Below are 15160 nucleotides of genomic sequence, written 5' to 3' on the forward strand. Positions count from 1 at the left end.
TCAAGGGAGAATACCTTGCCAATTTGTCCTATCCATGCTACTCGTGATTTTATAAATATCTATAATGTCACTTATCAAAGAGACTATTTTAATGTGTAGTGACTGCGGGAATTATTCAACACAGCACCAACAGCCAAAATTGAAATTAATGATGAAGATTATTGCTTGCGTTGTTAAGGGGATACATGTTATTCAGGCTAGTAGAAAATATTCCACCCACCCCCACCCCCACTCCCCCACCTCAGTGTATGAAGATCAAAATTGAGCACATGACTGATATTGCAAAATGGCTGTATTGCTGCATCAGAAAGATTGCATTTTTGACCGGGTAGCGATCCCCCAAAATGTTAGTCTATATTGTGTGCTCATCTTTTAAACTCTCAGACATCAGGGTAATTGATAGTACGAACTCCACCTGATCATCTGGCAACAAATGGCCGGAAGGAGGAACGCTGAGCTCAGGAACAAATCGACAATCAGCTACACAGCACAGCAGGAGGCCATGCAACCTTTCTGGGCAGCTACACGGGAACAGGGGAGAACTGGTCAGCACCAGGAAATACAGAAAAGAGATAATTACTTGTTTTCAGTTTGGAAATCTGTAACTAGTGGAATTCCTCAGGGAACAGTGTGAGTTTATCAACAGTTTACAATCGAGGTTAATGATTTGGATGACGGGGCTGAATGGATTGGATCTTAACTTGCACATACACCAGGATAGTCATCCAATAAGATGTCAAGTGGAGACACAGTGTCTGCAATGTGTTACAGACAGGGGAGGATCGTGACCAAACCTTCAGCAAAAAACAAATGTACAACGTGGGTGATGGGAAGTTTGTGTTTTGGACGAAACATAGAACAACAGTGAATTGCATAACTGGAGCCAGAATGCAGATCTCGGTGGTACAATGGGATTTCCGTGTCCTGGTACATAAATCACATCAAGTTAATCTGTAGATGCAGCACTGATTTGGAAAATAAATGGAATGATACTTTTTCTTGATGAGGAGTATTGGGTCTAATCTCAAGGATGGTTTACTGCATCTGCACAGGCAGATGTTGAGATGGCATCTGATGTACTAGGTGTGGTTGTAATTCCACAGAAGTGAAAAACAAATTGTTTTTGAAACATTGTAAAGATGTTTCTCTTCACTTGTACTTGCGATGAAGGCATTATGTTATGAACGATTAGAAGTTGAGGCCGGAGAATGAGAAATGTTCTTATTGACAATATAAGATTTTGAGCTGGTGAGTACCTGATGAATATTTTATCTGCCATGGGGGAATAAGTCTGGGGATCTCATTTAAGAATATGATGCATTCATGGAAATGCAGATATTGTGAAGATATTACAACTTGTGTAATAAAAATATATGGGAACATTTCAACATATCTTCAAATCTAGTGACGCTGTTTGTTCTAACAGAAATGGTTGAGTGCCCAACAGCAACAGTGATGTACCTACATGGAACAGGGAATGTGATGGAGTGGTACAGTTCAGTCACTGTTCAAATCGACCTAATTTGGTCCATTCTGGGGCCGGATAACTTAATTGTGTGATTCAGCTCAGCGAGGGAAAAAATGCAACCTTCCTGAGAATGAACAGCATGTTGCTCCCCCTCTCTCTCTGTGCTCCTCTTCCCAGCAATATGTGTGAGCTGAAAACTCCTCAGAGGTCTTTACCACTAATGGAGACTTCTGTTCAGGATTGACTGGAATCTCCCCGTGCCTGAAGGAAAGGGAAGTCAGCTAAATTCACCTGTTCCAGGACGTAATCCCATTACAAGTAGCTTGTAAGAGCAGAATAGCTCCATAAGCTGAATGATATTTGGAGCAATCACTCATGTTCCCTTTTGTCATGAGTTCCGTTAATATTCGTGCACACTTCTTTCAAGTTAACCCTCTGCAGAGATTATATTTTTCAGTTTGTCATAAAGCGTGACCATGTGTCAGTATTTTTAGAGAGGGAAACATTGGCGCACAGATTTGCAAAATTCAAACTGTTTGTCATTCAGCTTTCCATCATAGATTGAGTAATTTTATTTTGGTCATAAAATTGTTACTTTTAGCCGGTGCAAAATCCTGCCTGACTTGCTCTTAACTATCTCACAGTCTGAGACCTATATTATCGGTCATATCACCAACCCAGTTCTATTAACATTTGCAGTGAGCAACGGAAGCGTGAGACGAGGAAAGGTAATAATGTCTTGAACTATAGATCAGTGAGCCTGACGTCATTGATGGCCGTGTTGTTGGAGAACATTGAAAGGGGTAGGATTTAAATGTATGTGCAAAGACAACAACTCATGAAGGATAGTCAACATGGTTTTGTGCATGGAAAATCATTTCTAGCAAAGTTGATCGCAATTTGTGAAGAGGTGACAAAGAAGATTGGTGATGGCAGTGTAGTAGACGCTGTCCATATCGACTTCAGCAAGGCAATCGACAGGATTCCCCATGGCAGACAGGTTAGTAAGGTTAGGTCATAAATAGATCCAAGATACGCTATCCAATTGACTACAAAATTAAAGCGAAGGTAGGAGACAGAGGGTGGTAGAGGACTGTTGTTCAGACTGCGGGCCTATGATCAGTGTTGTGCCACAAGGAGCAGTGCTGAATCCACTGCTTTTCATCATTTATATAAATGATTTGAATGTGACTGTTTGCCTTTTTATTATGTTTACAGATAACATTAAAATTGGAGGTAAAGTGGCCAACAAGGTTTAACTCAGAGTCCAATTGGACCTCGACCTGATGGGCCAATGGGCCAAGGAATGGCAGATGGAGTTAAATTTAGATTAATGTGGAATCTTGCATTTTGTAAAGGTAAAATAGGTCAGGATATATACAATTAATGTTGAGGTCCTTGGTGTGTTGTTGAACAAAACTGTGCAAGCTCATAGATCCTTGAAAGTGGAGTCGCAGATAGACAGGGGGGAGAACAGGGTATGGTATGCTTGCCTTTATTTTTCACAATATTGAGTATGCGAGTTGGGAGATCATGTTGCGACTGGGCAGGATGTTGGTGAGGCCATATTTAGAATACTGCGATGAATTCAGTTCTCTCTGCTACTGGAAGTATGTTTCACTTGAGAGGGTGCAGGAACGATTTACAGGGATGTTGCCGGGATGGAGGGATTTAGCTACAGGGAGAGGCTCGGAAGACTGGTTCTTGTTTACTCCGGAGCATCGGAGGTGGAGGCGTGACATTATAGACGTTTATAAAATCATGAGGGACATGGATAATCTGAATAGGCAAGGTCTTTTTCCCAGGATTGTAGAGTCCAAAACTATAGGACAAAACTTAAGATGAGAGGAGAAAGATAGTAAAAGGACAAAATTTTCATGCAGATTGTGGTGTGTGTATGGGATGAGCAATCAGTGAAAGTGATGGAGGCTGATACAGTTCCAACATTTGATAGGCATCTGGATATGCATATTAATAGGAATGATTTAGTGGGATATGTGCCTAATGCTAGCAAAAGGGACTAGATGAGATTGGGTAATTTTGTTTATGTGGACAGGGTTCCCTGCTGTATGACACTGTAAGAGAGATGAAGAGAATTCTAAAAGCGCCGTTAAAGTGGGAATTCTCTTGCCCAGAGGTATGAAGTGCCTCTTTGTTCACATTTGTACAAACTGGGTTAGTTAAATATTTGACAGAGATTGAGTCATGGATAATGGGACACAGACAAGAATGTGGGGCTGAGAACACAACCTGATATTCCACAATCGTAGTGTCTTTCTAGAAGGTTCATAGTGTTTAACGATCTAATCCTGCTCCTGAGTCTGATGTTCTGACGATCCATTCAGACCCTCCAACCTGCCAGACAGGAGCAGTTGGAGGCCACGTACTGCTATAGCTCCCCTGACTCTGTGGAATAGAGAATTCCTGACATGCCCTACCTTCTGTTTGAATAAATCACTGCCTGTTGCTACACCATGACCTATTGATATGAGCGATAGAGGTGAATGCAAGCGCTTAGAAAAGAGTAACTGCCTTTGATATCAAGGCAGCATTTACCTGAGGATGATATCAAGCAGCCTGAGCAAAATTGCACTTCGTCAGAATCCATTGCGAACTCACCGCTGTTTGGAATCATTCACAACACAAGGGAACATGTTTATCATCCGTGGGCAACAATCATCTCAGCAGTGGGACATCACTGCAGGAGACCCTTAGGGTAGACCTCTCAGCCCAGGCATCCCCAGTTTGTCAGCGGGAAATCCCTGCAGTGTGAAAGCAGGCCATTCTTCCGATTGAGTCCATATCGATCACAAGTGAGGATATTTACTGTATGTTACACAATATTCAGAAAGCTTCGTCATCCCTGACCTCCTAAGGCAGTCTGGGTCCATGTGCAACAAGACTGAGACAACGTTCAAGTCTGTGCTGTTAAACTGTCAGTAACATTCATGAAACAGCGCTGCACATTTCCACAATAAATGTAGGCGTTCACTTAGTACCTCAATCTGGCTTCACGGGAATATGTGAAAGTCATTCAGCCCATCAAAGCTACTGGACAAGAAGACGGACAGCCCATTGAGTCCGTCCTGCCCTTACACAGGAAGACAAGGAATCTGCTCACTCCCACACATCACTTACACGAATCAGAAAGAGACTATTTCATACCTGAAGTTACTTATAAAAGAACAGGAAGAGGTCATTCAGCTTCTCAAGTCACTAATGCAGGAACACGAAGATGTCAGAGATGCTCCAACATCACAAACAAATGGACAAGCACCTGCACAAATGTACTGTTCCATGTTATTCCTCGTGGCTTCGTTGCACATAGGACATCCGTGTTATGTTAGCATGTTTTTTTTTCTGGCAGTGGGAATGAAGCCTTTTTAAAAACAGTTTCAAAGGCATCTTTCATCGCTGAGAGAATAGACCTACATTCTCTCTGGAAGTCCGAATCTGGCGGGGAATGGCTAACTGTTTCAGAATGAAGGTACTGCGGCTGCTGACAAGATTGTGAACAATGCAACGTTGAGTGCAGGGTCACACAGTAACTGTGCACTAAAGCCCTCAGAGTTAGTTCAGAGCCTGTACCTCTCTGTTATTAGAAATGAGGTCTCTGCACAGCCTCGTAAACTATCGTGAATCGAGCATCCTATGGAAAGTATGCCATTCCCCACCTTATCTATGGCCTGCTTTGGACGTAATGATTGTCCGTCCATAACCATTAAGTTTCAACTTCGTATTCTCTCACAGTGCTTCACGTTAAACACATACTTACCGCACTCTTTCCTGATGGTATCATCGTGCCAGGGATGAGTCTGGTGAAACTCCTTTTCACTGTCTCGGTGATGTGGACATCATTATTTATAAAGCAGTCTGTACACAAAACCCCAAATATTCTTTCAATAAAACACTAACATTGAGTAAGATAATATTTACTGTAGTACTTCAAGTATTTTGCATGAAGGACCAGATATAATTTTCAGTTATAATTACTTACTGTCCCATCTGAATTCTGCTAGTGACTTATAACCAAGGACATCCAGGTCGTTTTCAACAACAGAACTTCCTAACCTCTCACCAATTAATGAACTTAAATGAGAATCATAATATTGGTTGTTCCCATCTAAATCATTTTATACCATGTGAACAGATATTGCCCAAGCACTGATCCTTCTGATACCCCAGAAGCCTTCCACTCAGAGCAAAAAATAACACTACTCCCTTCATTTTTCCCGTCATCCAATTTTTGATCCATTTGGTGTATTCCACCCCTACCTACTCTTGGACTCTAACATTCCCCACTCACGAGTATTCAACCGTGTCAAACTTTGTCCTGAAAATTCATATACTCTACTTCCACTCGTTGTCAGTTGTCGATGTCACAACGGACAATCTCCACAAATTACAGCAGGTTTATCAAAGATCATTTCCCTTTCCTGAATCCAGGCTGACTCTACAAAAGCATATCATTATTCAAAGTTTGTGCGAAGATTTGTAGCTCGGGTGCTCGTTGCTGCGGTTCTGTTCGCCGAGCTCGGCGAACAGAACCACAACATATCATTATTCCCCAAGTGTCTAATTGTCACATTCCTTATAAAAGGTTACACAGTCTTTCTCACAGCTGTCAGCAAGCTATTTAGTTGTCTGTTTTCCCTCTCCTGCCTGTTTTAAATATTCAGTTTTACAATAGCTGCATTTCAGTTTGCCGCTTCCTTTCCACAATCTAACCAGATTTGAAGAACAATCAGTAATTCTTTCACTAGCTATGTTCGAATCTCCTCAGTACTCTGGGATTTAGCTCATCAGATCCAGCAACATACCAACCTTCACCTCGATTAGATTTTCAAAGATATACTCTTCATTAATTCTAATTTTCTGCAGCCCCTCATTTTCACCAGTGACCCTGTTCCCCAGCATGTCTTGAGGTTAGTTTCTGCACCTTCTTCTGTGGAGACAGAACCAATGCATTCCTCTCAGCAGGCAGATGGCTTCTGTCAGCTATTGATATATCAGAGGACTGCACTCTGGGTTTGTCACTCTTGCCTGGAATGTTCCAGAATCAATCCAATACACTTCATGGTGATGGATATGTCACCCACTCTTTCCTGGAAAGTTCCCAAATCAGTCCAGTTCACTTCCTGGTGAGTATCAGCACAGTCCTGTCATTGGTATGAATTTACAGGCTATATTGAAGCGGGGGACACAGCTCAGTGACCACTTCAGTTTTAAAAGACGCTGGGTTCACATTTCGCATTGGAATGGGTCAAGCTTAGGCACATATTCCTGGTTATCGCTGGAACAATTATGCAGTGTCCTGCTCCTCCCTGCGTATGGAGCTTCACTTCTGTGTAGCCTCGACTCCATTTGTTTATCATGGACACAAAACACTCTATAAAGGCAGTGCTCACATCTCGTCCAGAGTGGGGTTACCATACCCTTGGGCCTCTCTGAATGGACGCTGCAGCTGATAACACAAAACCGAGAAAAACATCCACAGAATGTCCCTTTAATCTGTAATGACAGCAGCAAGTCAAAGTTTCACACACGGCGCACTAATACCATGTTGAAAATGTTTCTCTTCCTAGCAGAAAAAAAAAACAGTTACATCTCTGCACAGTCCTACAGGTACAGTTCCCTTCTCCAAAAAAGCAGTTGACAATGTTACATTCCGTTTCTCTGTGTCTCAGAAACTATAAGGGCAACACAGGTATTGCCAATGGAGTTGATCACCACACTCAGAGAAGAAAGACAGCGGGAATATAACTCAACTTAAACAGGGACACATCTAAATTGACATGATATTCAGGAATATGGGAAAAGGGAAATTTTTAGAATAAGGTCCCATTTTGTTTTCCTTCTGGTTCATTATCAGCAGTCCCTATGTTTGATTTCATTTCTCTCTCTCTATTTCTTGCTGGACATTTCTACATCCATTCCGCTAACCTCCCTCTCACACATCCGACCATCCCTGATATAAATACTATTATTTCCAGTTGCTTTCAGTTGTGATATAGGGTCACGACATTCGAAACTTTATCTATTTTTTCTCCTCACAGAGGCTGCCGTACTTGCTGAGGTTCTCCAACATTTTCAGACGCTGAAGAATTTTATTTCAGATCTCCATCATCCAAAGTTCCTTGGTTTATTTCACATTTAATGCTGTTGCTTCACAGGATTTCAGCATCACAGGTAAGGTCAGCATTTGTTATCCGTCACTAATTGCAGTTGACTGCAAGACCATTTCCCAACACAATATGGAGCCAGCCTTTTTTTTTGTCACACTTAGTTTCTTTACCAAACGCTATCAGTGAATTAATAAAAGAAATCCTAATTAGTTATGGTTGTCGTTTGTAAAATGAGATTTCATTCCAATTGTTGCCATTCGAATTTAACTTCTGTCATCGGTTGTGGAAGGATTTGAAACAATGCATTTAAAGTCATAACTTGTGCCTTTGAATTACATGGCCAGTGACATTATTACTCGGTACGAGGTCCCTCTTATGAAATAAGTGGAGAGACAAGAACAAGTTTGTGGTCAAAATATTTGTAACTGGAAGAGTGGTCAGAAAAGAACTGGAGCCGTAAAATCTGAAGTGAACAAGGGGCAGATGACGGCTAATTCAGCATCAGCATTGAGGCAGAGCTGAAAACAGGGGATATTATAGAGGTGGGTGTAGGCATGGTTGATGGCCGAGATAATACAGAGACATAAAACAGATCAGGGCAAAAGGAAGACTCAAGAGTTTGAACAGTCTTGTTCCTTCTTAGATGTTTATGAGTGAGGATTCTGAAATTGATGGAAATGTAGTGGAGTTTGTCACTGAAACAGAAGATAACAGATTATGTAATTGTTAAATATAAATAACAGAAATAGCAATAACCTTCACTACCGTTTATAGAATGAATAGGGATAGGCTTACCAGGAACATTAATAATAGCGAGGATGGGATAGTAACCTACTTGAATAATAATCAGTGCAGCTCGTATCTGCAATTCTAACCATGGTCAATCTTGAGGACGTTAGTAAACCCCCAAAGATAAAATCGTGTCCATTGTTATAACATTCCAGTCAAATGTTCTCAAATTCTGATCCATTGATGGAACATTGCAGTCTGTTGTTCTAAGGTTCTCTTCTTCTCCCTCTTCCTGTAGCTGCTGGGTCCAATCATCTTGAGGATGACACTGCCGCTGATACTGTGTGATATCAGGTTGAAGGAAGCCCCTTATTAATAGAAGAGACAAACCCTCCAATGACTCAGTTAGAATCCATGGAGATTTCCGTCAATCACAGTCACTGAACAAACAGCTCTAGTTAACCTCTTGCACTACAATCCTCAAATGTCACAATAATACTTGGTCTAGTTGGGATGTTGGGGAATTACTTAATGGACAACATTGCTGATTATTGGAAGAATAGCACATCTCCAATTGTAAAGATAGAGGTGAGGTAGAGAGACGAAGCTTTCTATTCACTTGCTCCATTATCCCACTATGTTTTGGCAGGGTGATTAATGCTGGGCACCCGAGGCCGTCTGTGTATGATCACTAGGCCTGTTGCATCCTTTCGTTTAATTTATTTATATTTAACTTTGACATTTATCTTGCCATCATTTAGTAGTTTAGGTGGAGTTAGGCATTTTTGAGAAGCTCGTTCAGTTACATAGATGTTGTAGATACGATCCATTCCTTGCAGCCGCAGTCTGGTCCTGTGGAGTGATGGTCAAGCTCTCACAGAACCAGGATTCTTAGTTTTAAATTTCACCAGTTATTGCTGGGGTCTCAGCAGGGTTGGAAGGCAGGAAATCTCTCCCAGCTGCTGCATTCTCTCTGGGATTTCTCTCAGAATTGACTCTTGATGTTCTTTCCTCCTGGATTAGAGAACTGCATGTGAGACAATCTGTTTCCTGAATTTGCTTTTGACTAGTGTATGCTTGTGTGATGTTACCATACTGAAGTATTTACTGTTTAGTAGTTAAATAACCTATTATTCTGCTAAGTTTTCAAGTAGAATTAAGTTATTCCAAGTTCCTCTTGTTGTTGTTGTATTTGAATACATTGTGTTCTGCTTACAATCGAATACTTTGACCAAGCGAATTGTATCTGAAACACATCACCTCACATTTACCTTTAAAATAAGAAAGCGTTCGGATCGAGAATACCTTCGACATGTATTGTGAGGGGCGACTGTTCTGGTCCATAGCAAACAGGAAAGCTATTCACGTTTTAATTCGAGAATTACTTAATGGAGAACATCTTGCAGAAATACAGGGTTTGACAGCAAAACGCGCCGAACTGGTGGAGTGTTAGCTCTATCAGGAATTATATTGCATACTCAATACACCTTACAGATCCAGCCCAGACACGTATGAGCCCAGATGAGATATCTGCTCAGCATGGAGCACTGTGCAGACCAGCCTCAGCACAACCCAGCAATCTGTCCAGGATGGAGCACTCCATATGAAGGGTTGCCTGAAATTGGAATTGAGCTCAGATCCTTGGGTGGTGGGATGTAGCAGTGCTAACCACTGATCAACCATTCTCCTCTGTTAGTTTTCTTCGTTACTTGTGGCGGACTACAGAAACGTACCTGACTTGTTCCTATCAATGAACCTGATCCAGTCCGAGACCTTTATCATTGGCCATATCAATAAACTTCTTACATTTGAAATTTGTTGTGAGCAGTGGAGGAGTGGAACTAGAAAATTAAACAGTGACACACTCCAACCTCAGTCAGTACTGGACTGAGGAGAAATCCACAAAGTCGCATTCATTCCAGTTGGAATTCTCTTTCCCAGAAGATTGGAATGGCTGAATCTTTATACTATATTGAGGTTGGCTTAGTCTGATTTTCCATAGACCGTGAATCAGGGATAATGGCGCATGGAGAGAAAAGTGCAGCTGGGACCACAATGAGATGAGCCACCACCTTATTTACTGATGGAATAGTTTCAAAGGGCGGGATGACCCACTCCTATCCCTCAGCACTATGTTCTGATGTTCCATTCAGCCCTTCAGTCCTGCTACATAGGAACAGATCGAGGCCACTTTGAAAGTTAGGTGTAGTTTGGGAAATGTACTTGGAAAATCCAGGCTGGGTCAGGAAGTGACCACCCATCCCAAAATCCCTCTTTCCAGGCTTCTCCTCTTGGTAACTTCTGCTCCCATCGTGTGTCATGTCACAGACCCAGATTCACTGTGAATACATTCCCCATATCCCACCCAGGTTAAGCTCAACCAAATCCTCTGCTGTCTCTGAATGCAACATTGTACAACACGACTTCTGGGAAAGTAACCAGTGACTTTCCAAAAGCACAACATAAGAGCGTAAGAAATGGGAACAGGAGCAGGCTATTCGACCCCTCAACCCTGCACTGTCATTCAATAAGAACATGGCTGATCTACTCCACGGCTCAACTCCACTTTCCTGCTAAATCCCTTATATCCCTCAACTTGCTGATATGTCAATAATCATTCCACCCCGTCGTTGAGTACATTCAGTGACGCAGCCCCCACAACTCTTTGGATTAGGGAGTTCCAGACATTCACGACCTTCTGAAAGGAGACATTTCTTTGCATCTCAGTTTGAAATCGATATGCTTTATTCTATGTCTACGCCCCCGAGTTCGAGATTCTGCCCAAGTATGGAACCACATTCTCCAAATCTACCTTGTCAAGCCCCCTCTGTATCTTGTACTTTTCGGTAATATCACTCTTATTCATTTCAGCCACAGTGAATAATCTCCTCACCATTTTAGATGTACGCAATAATTCAACCCTTTCATCCCAGGAAGCCGGCTAATGAACTATCCTAGTTACTTGCTGCAACAAGCATGCTGAATTTACGTTTCATACACAGGAACACTCCAATCCCTTTGCACTGCTCCTGTTTTGGGAGTGCATTCCATTAAATAACAGCCCGCATTTTGGTTCTCAGTGTCATCCACAAACGTGGATGTATATTACACTTACCTCCCAATGTCAGGATATCAGTATAGCTTGCAAATAACTTTTGCCATCAGACTGATATTTGTGCTACTCCAGTCGATTCATTTTATCATAAAGATCCATTAATCCTGACTCTCCGACATTTATGTGTTTGCCAAATGTCATTCCGTGCTAATACGTTATCCGCCATACTATGAGCTTCTGTCTTGTGTAGGAACTTTTATTTTGTGGCACCTTGTGGAAAATCTCTGGAAATCCACATGTGTACCAGTTCCTCTTTATCAAGTCTGCTTATTACATTCTCAGGGATCTCCAGAAAAAAATCTGCATGATTTTACAGGGCAAAATGCAGATCTCCTTTAAAAAAACAATGCAGAATTTTTGTGACGCTTTTCTAAATGCCCTGCAATTCCTTCCGTAATAACAGACCCCAGCAGATTCCCAGCAAGAATGCTTACTGTTCATGCCTTTCTGGAAGACAATCGCCACATTGGAGGTTCGCCAGTTATGCTGAAACGCTCCTGTAATCGAGAGAGTTTGGAATATTTCACAGTGTTGCCAGTCAATCTGTAAGCACTTATTTTAACTTCTTGTCAGCCATGAATTATTGCTGTCCTGCCTACCCTTTTTATTATCTGTTTGTTAAAATCCTTCTTACTTTTGCGAGAGACAGTTCAAGAACTTCCCTCCTATTACCATTTTGTTTATATGATTGAAATATTCAGCTGTGTCTTGCCCTGTGAGGAACGATGTAAAATACTGGTATAAATTATTTGCCTTCAGACTGATATCTGTGCTACTCCAGTTGATATATTTTATCATAAAGATCCATTAATCCTGACTCGCCGATATTTATGTGTTTGCCAATTCTCATTCCGTGCTAATATGTTATCCGTCATACTGTGAGCTTCTGTCTTCCCTCTAGCAGTCACACCCTCTAAATATCCTAAATATATTTTCCTGTCTTTCTTTCTAACAAAGGCCACACACTCACCTGAAATGTTTTATACACACGAAAAAGCTAGTCAAAGTTGTTTTTAATATTTATTGACAGTTTGCTTACGTCATATCTTTTCTTCTTTTCCCTCGCTTTCTGGATTCATGCACTCATACAGCGCACAAACCTTCGCCCAACTTGTCCATGCTGACATGGTTTTCCAATCTAAATTAGTCCCATCTGCTTGCATTTGGCCCAAATGTCTCTGAACGTTTCCCATTCATATATTTGTCCAAATGTCGTTGAAATGTGGAAGTTGTACATGCGTCTACCACTCTTCCTCTGGCAGCTCATACTCGCATCACCCTCTGTGTAAAAACGTTGCCCCTTTGTTCCATTTAAATCTTCCCCCTTTCACCTTAAAGATATGACCTCTATGTTTGGCCTCCCCTATACTGTGGAAAAGCCCTGGACTATTCACCCTATCCATGTCTCTCATGACTTTATAAACTTCTATAATGTCACCACTACCTCCTACACTCCACCTGATACTAACTTCAAGAAAAAAAACAATTAACGATAAGCACTGCAAATTTGAAACAATATAAAAAATGACAGGGTAAACAGCACTCAGCCCAATCTTCATACTGTGATTTGCTTTTCTTCATGTTACAATACTAAGGCAGCATGAAACTCTTACCAGTGCCAATAAGAGGTCAAACTCCTGAACTCTTTTGTGTGAAGTGGCGATGATCCCTACAGAGAAAACGCATCTCTGGCCATATCTATGTAATACTACATGGTCAACATTCTCCCTCCTGGCCTCCCTATGGCCTTGTGTGGTTGTGCCTTCTTTATCTTGCACTTAAGAGAGTGAAATCTTTTCCCCCATTCACTCCTTAATTTAAACCCATTTTACATCATCTTCTCATTCACCACTGCTAAAAGCCCATTTATGTTTGCCATACAATCCTTTCCATGCCACCCATCCTGCACCTCTGTCAAGGGATTAAAAAGCCCATTTTCTAATCGTTTTCACTTGTGAAGAGGTGTCATATTGGACTTGAAAAGCTAACTCTGTTTCTCTGTCTCTGCAGACTCCGCCAGAGTTTCTCCAGAAACCCCTTCTGAGTTTCTCCAGAAATTAATCGGTACAACACAAATGTTCGATTAAACAAGTTACTTTGGATACTGGAAAGCAAAATACAAACATTGCTGAGAAACTGGCAGCTTTGTACAAGAGTCACTGCACCCGAAAGATTGACTCTGCTTTCACTGCACAAGGTTAATGCGAGACCTGCTTAGTTTCTTCAGTAATTTATGTTTTTGAACAAACTCCAAAGATATGTGTCAAAGAAGCTGTAACGTCCTGCCCAACACAAAGCGCTGTACACTGGGAAGTGAATGATAACACAAAGTACTCACATTCATTGGCTCTGAAGTTACATAAGGCTGTCATCATTGACACTACAGAGCTCATAATCATAGTCAGGGAGAGAAACGGGGGAAACACATTCATAAAAAAACAAAAATTATGGCATTACAGGAATGGATACGATTCAGATGACTATGTTAAAGGCTTGAGTAATGTAATAAGTCGGAGGCGTACACCATGGAGAGAGCCATTTCAGAATGAGAATATGAAAATTGAAGTGTTACTACATCAGAAACCAGTTTAATTCACTGATTACAGGGCTGATGGGTGAATAGGTCTCGTTGTGAACTAGGGGACGGTCAGTAGAATTGAATTGCAGATATTGCAGCTCAAACTGGGCTATCATGTGATGCTGAGTGCAGACATCAGCAGCAGCAGAAGCAGAATTGTATTCAATCACAATCTGTATTTCTTCTCCAGGATAATCCACCAGTCTACCACGAACATAAAGCTTATCTATGGTTCAGTGACGAATGTGGGTGAACGTGCCAGAGTCAGAATTATGTGTATCTAAACATAATGAGAACCCGTTAATGCTACCGCATTTGACTGGTTGGATTCCAAACATGCAGAACTAACAACTGATAGAGAGGGAGATATTATACCAGGACTTACAGATCAGATCTAAGACTTGCAGTCCTGCCACATCAAGTCATAAATGTCAATGGACCATTGAACAATTTACTGGAGGAGAGAACTCCACAACTATCCCCATCCTAAATAATGGAACAGCCCTGTACATCAGTGTAAAAGACAAGAATGTAGTATCTGTACAATTCTCAGCCATAAGTGTTGAGTTGCTGATCCACCTCACCCACGTCATGATGCCCACATAATCACAGATGCCAGTCTTTAATCAATTTGATTCGCTGCAGGTGACATGAAGAAACAGCTAGACAAAGCAGATATGACAAAGGCAATGGGCCCTGACACGATTCCTGTAATAGGACTGAAGACTTGTGCTGCACAACAAGCCGTGTCCCTGGGGAAGCTGTTTCATTCCAGTTCCAACTCCGAAATATCCCTGGCGAAGTGGAAAATTACTCAGCCATATCCAGTTCCCAAAGAGAGGAATAGTTATAATTTAACCAATTACCACCCCCTCAGTCTCATCACGATAGTCAAGTTGGTGGGAGGTCTTTTTGACAGAGTTATCAAGCAGTAAAGAAATAACCTGTTCATTGTGGTTTCTGATATGTCCCCATGTGGAGATGGTGCTGTTGTGGAAATGTAACTGGAATACTAATTCAAACCAAGCTAATGCACTGGCAGATGGTGAAGGTTAAAAACCATTAATGAAATATCAAGATCTCAAATCTGGTATCAGTAACAGTGAGCCTAAAGCCAATGTTGATTGTAAACATGTATTTCTTTC

This window comes from Chiloscyllium plagiosum, unplaced genomic scaffold, assembly GCF_037043375.1.
Source record: "Chiloscyllium plagiosum isolate Xiang-an unplaced genomic scaffold, Cpla_swu_hap1 HiC_scaffold_40, whole genome shotgun sequence".
Lineage (NCBI taxonomy): Eukaryota > Metazoa > Chordata > Chondrichthyes > Orectolobiformes > Hemiscylliidae > Chiloscyllium > Chiloscyllium plagiosum.